Here is a 12065-nt window from a genome sequence, read left to right as displayed (position 1 = left end):
TCTGGTAAATCTTCTAAGACTCAGGATTGCTCCAGGATTTATTCTTTTGAAATTTATTAAGAGGGTTTCCTCTCCACCAACCTCATGGTCTGTGTTCTTTCTTTCTTTGTGTTCCCACAGCTATTTCCACTGCGTCTTTCAAGTAGCACAATGCAATGATGAGGAGAGGGAAACTGGCTGAGAATTTTGAAGATTGGAAAATTGGGTCGATGCCAAAAAGTATGAGCCAGGCTGTTTTCCCCCTGTGCTCATCTACTCGCTCAGGTCACCGAAAACTAGAAAATCTGAGGCCAAAAAAGATACCAGGGTTATCTTTTGTCTACATAAGCAAACAAATGCACAAATTTGCACATTTTAAGCAGTATTATAACTTCAATATGATGAAAGGGTGCGCTCTCAGATAGCGGGTTCATGAAAAATGACATGTGTGGAAATAGCAAATCATTCCAAGAATTTTAAAGAAATTATTATTTAAACTGAAACTCTGATTCTTCCTCATTTATTTCCTAATTCATTGTTCTTTTCGTCTCAGGTCTATCCTGTCTTGTCTTTAGAAAAGAAGATTTCGGTTTTCTATTTAATTCGATTCTCATTAAAGCTAAGCCAGCAGCAGGATGCTTTTCCCGTCTGAGGAGGAAGGGGCTCCAGCTGGGTAAAGGACAGAGCTTCTAGAGAGAAGCCCCAGAGGGAGTTGGAGATGGACCTTAGTGTGGGCTTAACTTTTCAAAGCTGTTCTTCCCCTTTGAAGGAGACTGAGGAGGATCAGAGGGTTGAAATTTCCTCTCAGCACTTCTAAACCTACTTAGGACTCTATCATTATGAACCAAAACTACAATGTGCAGTTGGCTCATACGTTTCAGTTAATTCGGTGGAAAGAAAAAAACAGGCCAATTTATTTAAAGATTTAGAAACAGAAGCCCAGGGCTGTGACAGCATAGGGCCCAGGTGCTCATCACTACCGTTTCCCTTTCAAATGAATTGTAATTGCATTTTTGCTCCCAATAACTACTGTCGATGGTCACCTCTGGGGTGTGGTCATAGGGCAACAAAGGCCTGGAGGGATTTTTACCTTTTACCTAATATCCTCTGTTCTGTTGGAGCTTGTTATAAAGTCTGTATGTAATTTTTATTTTAAAAAATAGTGATTCAACTTTTTAAGTTAAGTAGATATGATTTTTTCATTGAACTCTTTACTACTTAACATAAATATAAAGAGAGGTAAACAGAAGGAATTAAGGAAATTACTTTTTCTAGAGTTCTCCCCTCACCTAACAATGAAGAACCAGACCTGTCCATTCAGATAAAAAAGATGGACAATATGATGGTGGCTACCTAGAAGCAGGGGAATTTGAACTTTAGTACAGTGCTGCAAACGCGGATGCATTGTATTTGATTTTTCCTTCTTCTGTTTTGAGGTTTCCTCATTTGCTTTTGATTAGTAATATAGCCTTCCTACAACCAAAAAGAGCTGTGAGCCTTGCTTTCCAGAGTCCCATTGTTTCACCAGGTTCCTGAAGCTTTCTTCTCCTAGGAATCCATGTATGATTGCAATGGGATTTCTTTTTTTCTGTTTTAGTTTCTGTATGTAAATTGGAAACCAAAAAGGCCGTGGGTTGGGATGAAGAAGGCTGGAAATAGATGCGTCTTCTTCCATTTGGAGCTCAGAATACAAATCCTGGCTTAGGGTTGAGGAGGGGGAGAGGATAAGAGGGAGGGAGGAAAGAATAGTAGATGGAATTAATGGGCATAGTCTCATTTTATAATTAAAAATAGGAAACTTCAATAGATAGATAGATATTTCTCATAGATAATACTACAAGTATGTCTTGATGTGTACAACTGAAATGTTCTTAAAAGAAATGTAAATCTATTTCTTTTGCAATCATATAACATTTATGGGCCCATAAGGAGCTCCCCGTTTATAAGACTCTAGGAATATTTTTGTAGAACTCATTTCATTAGTTTTCTCTTTTATATGACTCAGAATTTTTCATTCTATTAGTTTTTCCTTCTCATTAAATAGACTTGTTTATAACATTTTCATCTTAAAACAAAGAAAGACACCCCCTCTCTGCCCAGAAGCGTCTTCTCTAGCTACCACCCTTCTCCTCCTCACGGCTAAGATCCTTCAAAATGATGGTCTCTCTTTCACTGAATCAGTACTGTCTTCCCTAAGTCAGCAACATCCTTGATGTGAAATCTAATAAACATGCTTTAAATTCATTTTATCAGACCCTCCAGTATTTCTTGACCCTGCTGGAATTTTCTCCTTGCAAGGTTTTTCTCCTTGGACTTGCACAACTTTATTCTCCCCCAGGTTTCCTCCTATTTCTCTTCTTGTTTCTTCTCATCCTCCTTTGTGTGCTCTTCTACTGAGCTCATCTTCAAATGTTAGCAATCCCAAGTTTGGACTTTAGTCTTCTCACTCTTTTTGGGATCTCATTCTTTTATTTATCTGTTCTTTCAAATATCTCTTGAGGTCTTACTGTAAACAAGGCAGAGTAGGAACTCTATCAGCCATATTGGACTCACTGAGCTTACAATCTAGTGATAGCGACTTTTACATATGTGTTAATGACCACTAGAACTAGAAGTCTAACTCAGAATTTTGTTTTGAATTCTAGACTGATAGAACCAATGCCTGCTGGACATTTCTACTTGTGTGACTCATAGCGCGTCAAGCTAAACATGTTTAAAACAGAATTTTTTCTCTTTCCATCCCTACCCAAACACTCTCCTTCTTGGAGGTTGGTGACTATATCTACTCAGTCACCAAGAGCAAGTTGAGAGGAAATTTTTTGTCTCCTTCTTCCCTTTTTAGCCTGTGAATCCAACTTGCCACCCAAGTTAGTTGTATCTTTTTGAACGTGACTCAAATCTGTCCTCAGTGCTCTCCATTCCTAATGTGCCCACCTAAATTCAAACCCTTAAAATTTCTTGCCTCCTAACTGGTCTTCCTGTTTCTTATTTCTTTTCCATATATTTCCCAAATATTTCTGAAATACAAATTTAATCGTGTCGTTTATCCATTTAAAAACCTCTGTTCTCTGTTATCTGCTGGACAACGTCCAAACTATGCAGCATGACATGCTAAGCCACATACTAGGCACACATAGCAGATTATGCTCTGTTCTTCACAAACTTCCGTACCAGCCATATTGGGCTGTGCATTTATAAATAAGTACTAATATGTTCCCTGAACATTTTGGCTGCTCTCAGGTCTTTGTGCCCTTGAATAAGCTCCTCCTTTTCCTGGAATGTTCTTCCTCTCAATTAATTCCATTTTTTTTTCCCTTAAAGACCTTGTTCAATGTCGTGTTGACTAGGAAGCCTTCGCTAAACCACAAGTCTGGGTGAGGTACCCTGCTCTGAGGTTTCCTCTCACATAGGACTCACCACATACATTATATTCCTGTATACTATAGATACTGAATGTGTTAATTGAATGAATTAATTAGTGGTGAATGTAATCTCTTACCTTATGCTAGAATCATAGAGTTGTAATGCCAAAAGCGATCTTATTGAATATCTAGTTCACAGAGGAGGAAACTAAAACTAGCACATAGATCTCATGAGTCCTATTTCTTTTCTCCTTTTCATTATTTCTGAAATCTAAATTTTCACATTTTTCATTTGATTAAAGTGAGGTATCTTTATTATAAAGTTCTGAGTAGAAAGTGTCCAAAGTTATCCAAAGAAATTACTATAATGGCTATGAGAGGACATACATAGTAATATCCTTGTTACTCTGCTAGTCTCAACTCAGTAATATTTATTTATAAATGCACAAGATGTCCTGCTAGTAGTTAGCATGCCACTTTTCTTTGGTGACATTATTGTTTTAAAATGATTCTTTCTTGAAAGAGAGCAGACTGTAAATATTTTCCAAGTAGAATTTTGATTTTTCTTTTCCCTTTCTTTTGCAGTTTTTTTCTTTCAGTCATCACCACCATCACCATCATTATCCAGAGTACTGAACCAATGAATGAAGCAGTTGCTGGCACACTGGAGACCAGCCAAAAAAACTATAATATGGGCTAAAGGGCACATGTTTAAGGAGCAACAAAAATAATTTGGCATGAACAACTTAGAAGAATGGCAGGAAAACAGAATATGATTTATAAATAACTAAGAGCCACTAAAAAGAAAGAGAGGAATGATATATTAGACATGGTCAAAGAAATAAAGACAAAAGAAGAATGAAATAAGAAAAAAAAATACAATATATAAAAACTATGTTGGTAAGTAAGCTTGGCAAGAAAAAAAGAAATTAAGGTATAAATATTGAATGCTTACTAAATGTCAGGCACTATTCTAAGAGTGTCACACATATTAACTCATTAAATTCTCAAAACAACTCAGTGAGGAGGGTATTTTATTATCTTAAGAAGAGAATGCTGAGCCCTAGAAAGGTTCGGGAACCTTCTGAAAGTCTCAGAAGGTTTTGCACCCAAGTGGTCCATTTACTGTTAATAGTAAAATAATAATTAGTATTTGTAAAATGTTTACATTTTTCAAAAGAAAGTCCATACCTGATTGTATTAATCTTTGCAACAGTTCCATTTTTATTCCTATTTTTAGATAAGAAAAGGGAAACAGAGAGGTTAGGAGTTTTCCATGGTTGCTTAATCGGTAAATGGTACAAGTAGGCTGGCTCCTTCCACTTTGGCAGCAAAACTCTAGATAAATCATAACTAGGAATGGATAGCCCCCAAAAAGACAAGCCTGAACCCCTTTCAGTTTCTTTTTTCCACAAAGGTATATATTTAACAGCTTTATTGAGATATGATTCACATGCATAAGATTTTCTCATTTGAGGTATACACTTCAATGGCTTTTAGTATATTCAGAGTTGTATAAGCATTGCCACCAAAATGTTTTGGAACATTTTCATTAACTCACCAAAGAAACTTTATACCCATTAATTGTCATTTCATATTTTTTCCCACTTCCAATACCTAACAAATGATGATTTTCTTTCTGTCTCTATGGATTTGTATTTCATATAAATGGAATCATAGACTATGTGGCCTTTTGCATCTGGCATCATTCCACTTACCATGTTTTCAAGGTTCATTCATATTGTAGTAGTCCTTTATTCCTTTTTACAGCTGAATAATATTCAATTGTATGGCTATACCACATTTTATTTACCCCTTTATCAGTTGATGAACATTTGGGTTGTTTCCACTTTTGGACTATTACTAATGAGATGCTATGAATGTCCATGTACAAATTTTTGTGTTAAAGATGTTCATTTTTAAATAAAGAACGATTTTCACAAGTGTCCTAATGGCTAGTCCCATAGAGGACTGGCCTCATGAAATGCTCGGCAAACCAGACAAACAAATTTTGTGGTCAAATAAGTTTGGTTAGTGCTTCAAGGTATTCCTCTCTGGTCTTTTAGAGTCATAATGCACAATAAAGGCACCAAGAAGACCTGTTCTAAGGAAACCTGTTTAACTTTTTTGTATATAGTATTCCTCTAGCTTCTGTAATGCCAGAACCTTCTTTCCCAGAACACTATTAACATCCTGAGGAACTATGAAGTAGGAAACACATTTTGGGAAATGCTGCCCCAAATGTTATCAAAAGAGCCTTTCAGAAAGTGAAACAGAATACTTGGAATTTATTATGGGATGCCTTCTTCCCTGGATCTAATCCTGCATTGTTGCATATGATATACATGGTACAATAATAGACCTAATATTATGGCCCCATTTCTAATTTGAATTGGGGAAAAAAAGTTAAAAATTTATCTTAAAATATGGCTTTTTCTTTTTTTCTCTCTGTACATATAGTTGGTAGGTCGCCCAGGCAGCACCGTCATATGTCTCAGTAGAGCTCAAGGTCAGTCAGTGACCAGTGAAGCCAGGAATGAAGATTCCTTGACTATGTGGTTCATGTCTGTTATTTCTGTGATATTCCTAGCACCCAGCAAAGGGTGTGGCACACAGCAGGCACCCAAATTGCTGGTGAATGAGTGACATCGATGATAAATTGTGTCAGAACGTACCATTTTACAGATGAGAATATGAGTCCCCAAAGGACTAAGTGATTTGCTGAAGGTAATAGCTACTAGCTGCAGCACCAAGACAGGGTCCAATTCCCCTGACTTACAATTCTGTATTCTTTCTGACATGTACAATTTTGGATCAGAAACTTATTTTTTTTTTTTAATTTAAATTTCAAAGGAAACTTTACAAATACTTTTACACTTTATTATTATTTTTTTAAATGAACTGGGCTTGAGCAAAGCTAAAGGAAATTGTGCTAAGAAGTCAAGGTCTAAGATTTTCCTTCCTTGGAATGGTGGAATCAGGGAAAGAAAGTGAGCACTGGTTTCAGCTGGAGTTTGAAACTGCTAGGACATAAGCAATGAACAGTTGAGAGAAATGCTCAGACCGGGAGATGAAAGGTAAGCTGCAAACATCATGTGGGCTTTTGTCGTGCTGCCATGCATTTTAGCCAGTTTTTGGAGTGGCAAAACTATCCTTAAAAATATGTGTAAATACAGTCTGAGCAGCTTGTTTTCCTTCATGATTCTGCTGGGTCACAACCTTTGCTGTAGTACCTGAATCTGGTGGGCAGCAATGGAGAAAAATATCATTTATGTATTTTAGGCACCTAAATTCATAGCACATTAGACACCCAGAAAGTAAAGTGTCTGCTTAAATTGTTCGCTGATATTCATAAGGCTACTTTAAAAACTTACTTAGTATCAAATTTTGTAGGAAGATGCTGTCATGTTGGAAACCAGATGTAAAATCAGGAATTCCTTTTGTCTCTCAGAAAGATTTATTTTGATCCCCTTTGCAATTTTATATATAATTTTGATATCCCTAGATATAGAGGATTTCAAGTCAGTTGACTTTGTAAAGCATTCTTTTAGTCATTTGGCTCATTTTCACTAGAAGTTATGAAGGTGCCAAACAGTTCAGCGTCCTTTTCTGGGCCCCCAAAGTTGCCCTCTTGACCTATTTTCCTGAATTGTAATGTAAACCCCGAGTTTGTTTTCTCTTCACTGGCATGTTAACACAATTTACTTCCCTAATATTGCACTTGATACTAACACACTGTACTTTCATAATATTTAATTTGGATAATAATAGCATAGCAATTCTCTCTCAAAATAGCACAAAGTTGACCTTGGCGTTCAATATAAATACTCACTGACTATAACTGAAAGCCTAAAATAGAAGTTCATTTTCTGAGAATGGGAATCAAGTGTGAAAAGTGACTTTTCTACCATTTGCTTGCAGAAAACTGCCAGGCTGGAGGCTGTGTCCCCAGGGACACCCTTCCTTATCTCAGATAGCACCACCCCAAGAGACTCTTTCTTACATCATTCTGTTTTCTTTATTGCATGCATCACAGTTGGTAATTATCATGCCTATTTATTTGCTTTTATTGGTTTGTTTGTGTCTTGCCTGTCTCCATGCTAAAAAAGAAGTACCACCTCTGCCTCAGATGATGAGTGTGTCCCAGAGTTCAAGTTTAAAGACTAAGGGGTTCATGACCCTCTGCTGTGGTCCCTGTAAAGGGGTCACAGAAGGAGAGAAAAGAAGGGGAAGATACCCCAACTCAGTATTTTCTCTTCAGTCCACTGAATGGCCCAGGTCAGACAGAGGCAGTGCCACAGAGACCAACAGGTAGAGATTAACTATTTTTTTTTCTCTTTGAGTATAAACCAATCTCCTCCAATCCATATCATGTGCCCTAATATGTGATTTTCAGACATTCAAATTCAAATGACTTTTTGGGAACGTATCATGAGCAAAACAAGAAGACTATCTAATATGTGATTTTCAGACATTCAAATTCAAATGACTTTTTGGGAACGTATCATGAGCAAAACAAGAAGACTATCTGTATGGGTTAGAAAACACTTGCCACTAGGCAGTTAGCATGTCTGGGAATAGTACCTTGCTTTCTTTATTTGACTTGCATCTTGGGTTCTCACTCTGCTGTCTTGGATCCTGAGTTCTGCTTTTTCTGTGGGCAGCAGAGAGAATTTCTGAGTCTGTTCCTTCTAATAGGAAACATACCTTCCTGACTTGGGCCCTAGCAGACAGATTGCCAGTAGAGCAGAAACATGTGCATCATTATGCCGTCTAATAAGAATTGCTTTTTAACCCTTTCACTGTCATTTGAGCTGCCCTAAAAAAGAGAAAGAAAGAAAAAGAAAGAAAGAAAGAAAGAGAAAAAGAAAGAAAGAAAAGAAAAGCAACAGGAGGAGAAAAAAGTCATCTGTCATCAAATTTAGGATTCAGAAGAGTAGAGGAACTGATGCAAACTTACATCACCAGTTTCCCGTTATAGTTAGATTACAAAAATGTGAATGGACATGTGACTCAGAGGATTAAAAAAATAAATATGTAAACATGGACGATGTTCAGCTTAAAAAGTATTTAAATTCAAGTAGTTTAGTGCTATTATCATATCTCCAGCAAACTGGAAACTATTAAATGTGGTAGACATTTAAATGTGCCAGGATTGTGGACAAAACAGTTTCCTTGGATGGTGTAACTGTCTCAAAAATTAGAGAACTTCCCGGAGAGAATATGGTTCACAAAGGAGACATCAAATTGGTCATAATCCTTGCCCTGATAATCCAATGTTTGAAAATATATTCTAAAGAAATACTTGAAAGAAAGCAATGCTTATCTGCACTAAAATGTTCATAGCTAATCTATTTGTAGTGATAAAAAAAAACCCCACAAAACAAATTTGAAATAATGGAAATGTCCTATAATTGGCATCATAAGTATAATTGGTATATCGAATCTATATCTTGGCATCAAAATGGTAGATATGTGGACTGCATGGACATGAGAGGAAGTTATTTTAAATAACAGCCGAAAAAATAAAATGTAGCATCACACAATGATCGTTCAGTCCATATATTTTAAATAACATAATCGTGTAAAAACTAAGTATCAGAAGAGGTCATAGATGCTTACAAATATAAGATATTTATGGAGAAGGGGTGCTTCTTAGTTTAATATACATATAATTATCTTGGTGTTTGCTTTTACTGTAATGTTGGCTAAATATAGTTTAATTAAAAATTTTAACAAGTAGATCTTGAAAATAAGCTCTATATCCAGGAGTGCAGCAATTTCTCCACTTTCCATGGTCAGTGGGTGTCTGCAGAGGGATGCGGTGCAGGGACAATGTGTAGGAGAGAGAGCACTCTAGTCAATCTATTGCCCAACTCCTGCAGGGAGTGTGGCTCTGGCAGAGACAAAAAGTTGTTTCCTGATAACTTTTCCCTTTTTCTTTCTTAGCAACAGAACTCCAAATTTTTAGCTTAGCAAAGTCACATACAGTAAAGATTGTGTGTTTTCTAGCCTTTTTTGCACTTATGTGCAATTAAGGTGTCCTTAAGGGGAAGGAGTAGAATTTTTTCCTCTTTCTATTTCCAGCTCTCTGGAATGCAGATGCGATGGCTGAAGCTTCAAAAGCTACAATGTTGGATCATGAGATGGATGCTAAATGCAGGAGATTAGTGAAGTAACAAGATAAAAATATGTTCCCTGAAATACCTTAGTATATCATTTCAGCCGTAGCTGCTGAACTCCAGAAATTTTACTTGAGAGGATAAAATCTTGTGTGTCCAACTATTGTTAATTGAGTTTCTTTTCTTCTCAAACTGAATCTGAAGTAACAAACTGAATCTGAAGTGACTTTTGTCAGTTTACTTAATGGCTGTACTCTTTGTTTCTTAATTTAAAAAAGTGAGTTGGACTAGATCATTACTAAATTTCTTTACTGCTTTAACATAAAAAAAAAAAACAAAACTAAGGTGGACATCTCCTACTATGTGCCAATGAATGATTAGTCTTTTTTAAAAGATTTATCTAGAGGTTGGTTTATTATTTTTTAAAGTTATTTATTTTTTGATACCTGTCAAAAAGTAATACCTGTCTTCCCTCTCCCCCCAAAAAAGATAGAAAAAATATATGACAAAAGGGAAAAAATAATTTGTGATTCACTTTTTTTACATAATCACGTTAATATATTGGTATAAACTGCCAGTCATTATTCGATGTATGTATGTTGCTCCTACTCTTTATAATCTGTTTTGCTCATTCACTACATGGACACACGTTTCCAGTTTATTTCATATTTTTCTAAATATCTTTCATAAAAGATGCATTTTATTCCATTTCATGGGTGACGTACCTTATTTAATCAGTCTCAAAGTTCTGGACATTTAAGAAGTTTTCATGTTTTTGCTATTATAAGTGGTACTGTTAGGGTTAGAGTTTTAGCCTAATCTTCACAATTATATATACCTAAGAATAAATTTTCTACATTAAAGAGTGAGAAAAATTGTATTGTCATATTGGCCTCCAGAAATTTGTACCAGTTTATGTCTCCTTCAATTCTCCCTCACCAACTTTCCTATCCTGATACTATAATTTAAAAAAAATTAGTGCAGTTTGATAAATGTGTTAACTTACATTTCTTTGATTATTAATAGAAATAATCATAACTTAGAAACTTTGAAATAGAAACTTTTCATAACTTTATTGGCCACTGCATTTTTCCATTCATGAGTTGCCTTTTTCCCCTTTTGTTCATTTTCTGTCATTACAATTGTGGCTCTCATATTGATTTGTAAGAGTTATTATATTTTAAGTGTATTAGCCATTTGTCATACCTACAGCAACCATTTCTCCCAGTTCACAGCTCGATTTTATGTATGCTTATTTTTTTAACAAAGAAACTTACAAAATTTCTATAGTCCAGTTAATCAGTCTTTTATTTTACAGAATATTTTTATTTCTAGTTGGACATGTCTTTCATTAGTTTTCTTTTAATAAATATTATTATCATTTTATTATTTATTTATTTATTTAGGCGCGGCAACCCTTAGTCGACCTCACAGATTGCAAGGACCTTGTCAACTTACAATCTCTTATTTTTTTTATTTTTATTTTTTACACCTACACAGCACCTGGTTTTCCTAGGTGGTCTCCCATTCAAGTACTAACCAGGCCTGGCTCTGCTTAGCTTCCGAGATCAGACTGGATTGGGCTCGTTCAGGATAGCATGGTCGTAGACATTACTGATTATTTTTTATGTATTTCAGAATCAGTTTGTCAAGTTTCTCTTGTCTGCACACACACGCACAATTCTAATGAGATTTTGATTAAAATTTATAGAGCAATCTGGGGGAAAATTGGCATCTTTTTATGATCAATCTTCTCATCCAAAAAGTCTTAATATCTGTCCATTTATTCAAATCTTTGCCTATATTCCTTAGCTAAAATTTTTAAATTGTGGTAAAGTTCACTTAACATAAAATCGGCCATCTTAATCATTTTTAAGTTTAGTGGCATTTAGTACATTCACATTGTTGTGCAACCACCACCACCATCCATTTCTAGAATTCTTTCATCTTGCAAAACTAACACTCTGTACCCTCTAAATAATAACTTCCTATTCTCCTCCATTCTACCCTTCCTTGAGCCCCTGGAAACCACCTTTCTACTTTCTGTCTCAATGGATTTTACTAGTCTAGGTACCTCATATACGTGTAATCATATGGTATTTGTCTTTTTGTGAGTGGCTTATCTCACTTAGCATAATGTCCTCATGATGAGTCTATGTAGTGGCATGTGTCAGAAATTCTCTCCCTTTTAAGGCTAAATAATATTCCATTGTCTGTATATTCATTTTGTTTATCCATTCATCCCTTAATGGACACTTGGGTGGATTCCAACTTTTGGATATTGTGAATAATGCTGCTATGAACACAGACATACAAATATCTATTTGAATTCCTGCTTTCAATTCATTTGGATATATATCCAGAAGTAAAATTGCTGGATCATATAATAATTCTATTTTTAACTTTTTAAGGAATTGCCCTATTGTTTTTCATTAGCAGCCATACCATTTATGTTCCCACCAAGATTATACAAGAGCTCCAATTTCTCCACATCCTTTCCAATACTTTTCTTCTTCTTCTTCTTCTTCTTCTTCTTCTTCTTCTTCTTCTTCTTCTTCTTCTTCTTCTTCTTCTTCTTCTTCTTCTTCTTCTTCTTCTTCTT

The 12065-nt window shown here is 35.6% G+C and overlaps 1 pseudogene; it reads right to left on the bottom strand.

Moving 5' to 3' along the window:
* Window positions 1-10954: 10954 nt before the first annotated feature.
* On the bottom strand, window positions 10955-11073 carry LOC111742831 (annotated as a pseudogene).
* Between the last annotated feature and the right edge of the window lie 992 nt (window positions 11074-12065).

Source organism: Pteropus vampyrus, unplaced genomic scaffold, assembly GCF_000151845.1.
Source record: "Pteropus vampyrus isolate Shadow unplaced genomic scaffold, Pvam_2.0 Scaffold101, whole genome shotgun sequence".
Taxonomy (NCBI): Eukaryota; Metazoa; Chordata; class Mammalia; order Chiroptera; family Pteropodidae; genus Pteropus; species Pteropus vampyrus.
This window is presented reverse-complemented; position numbering and strand designations above follow the sequence as displayed.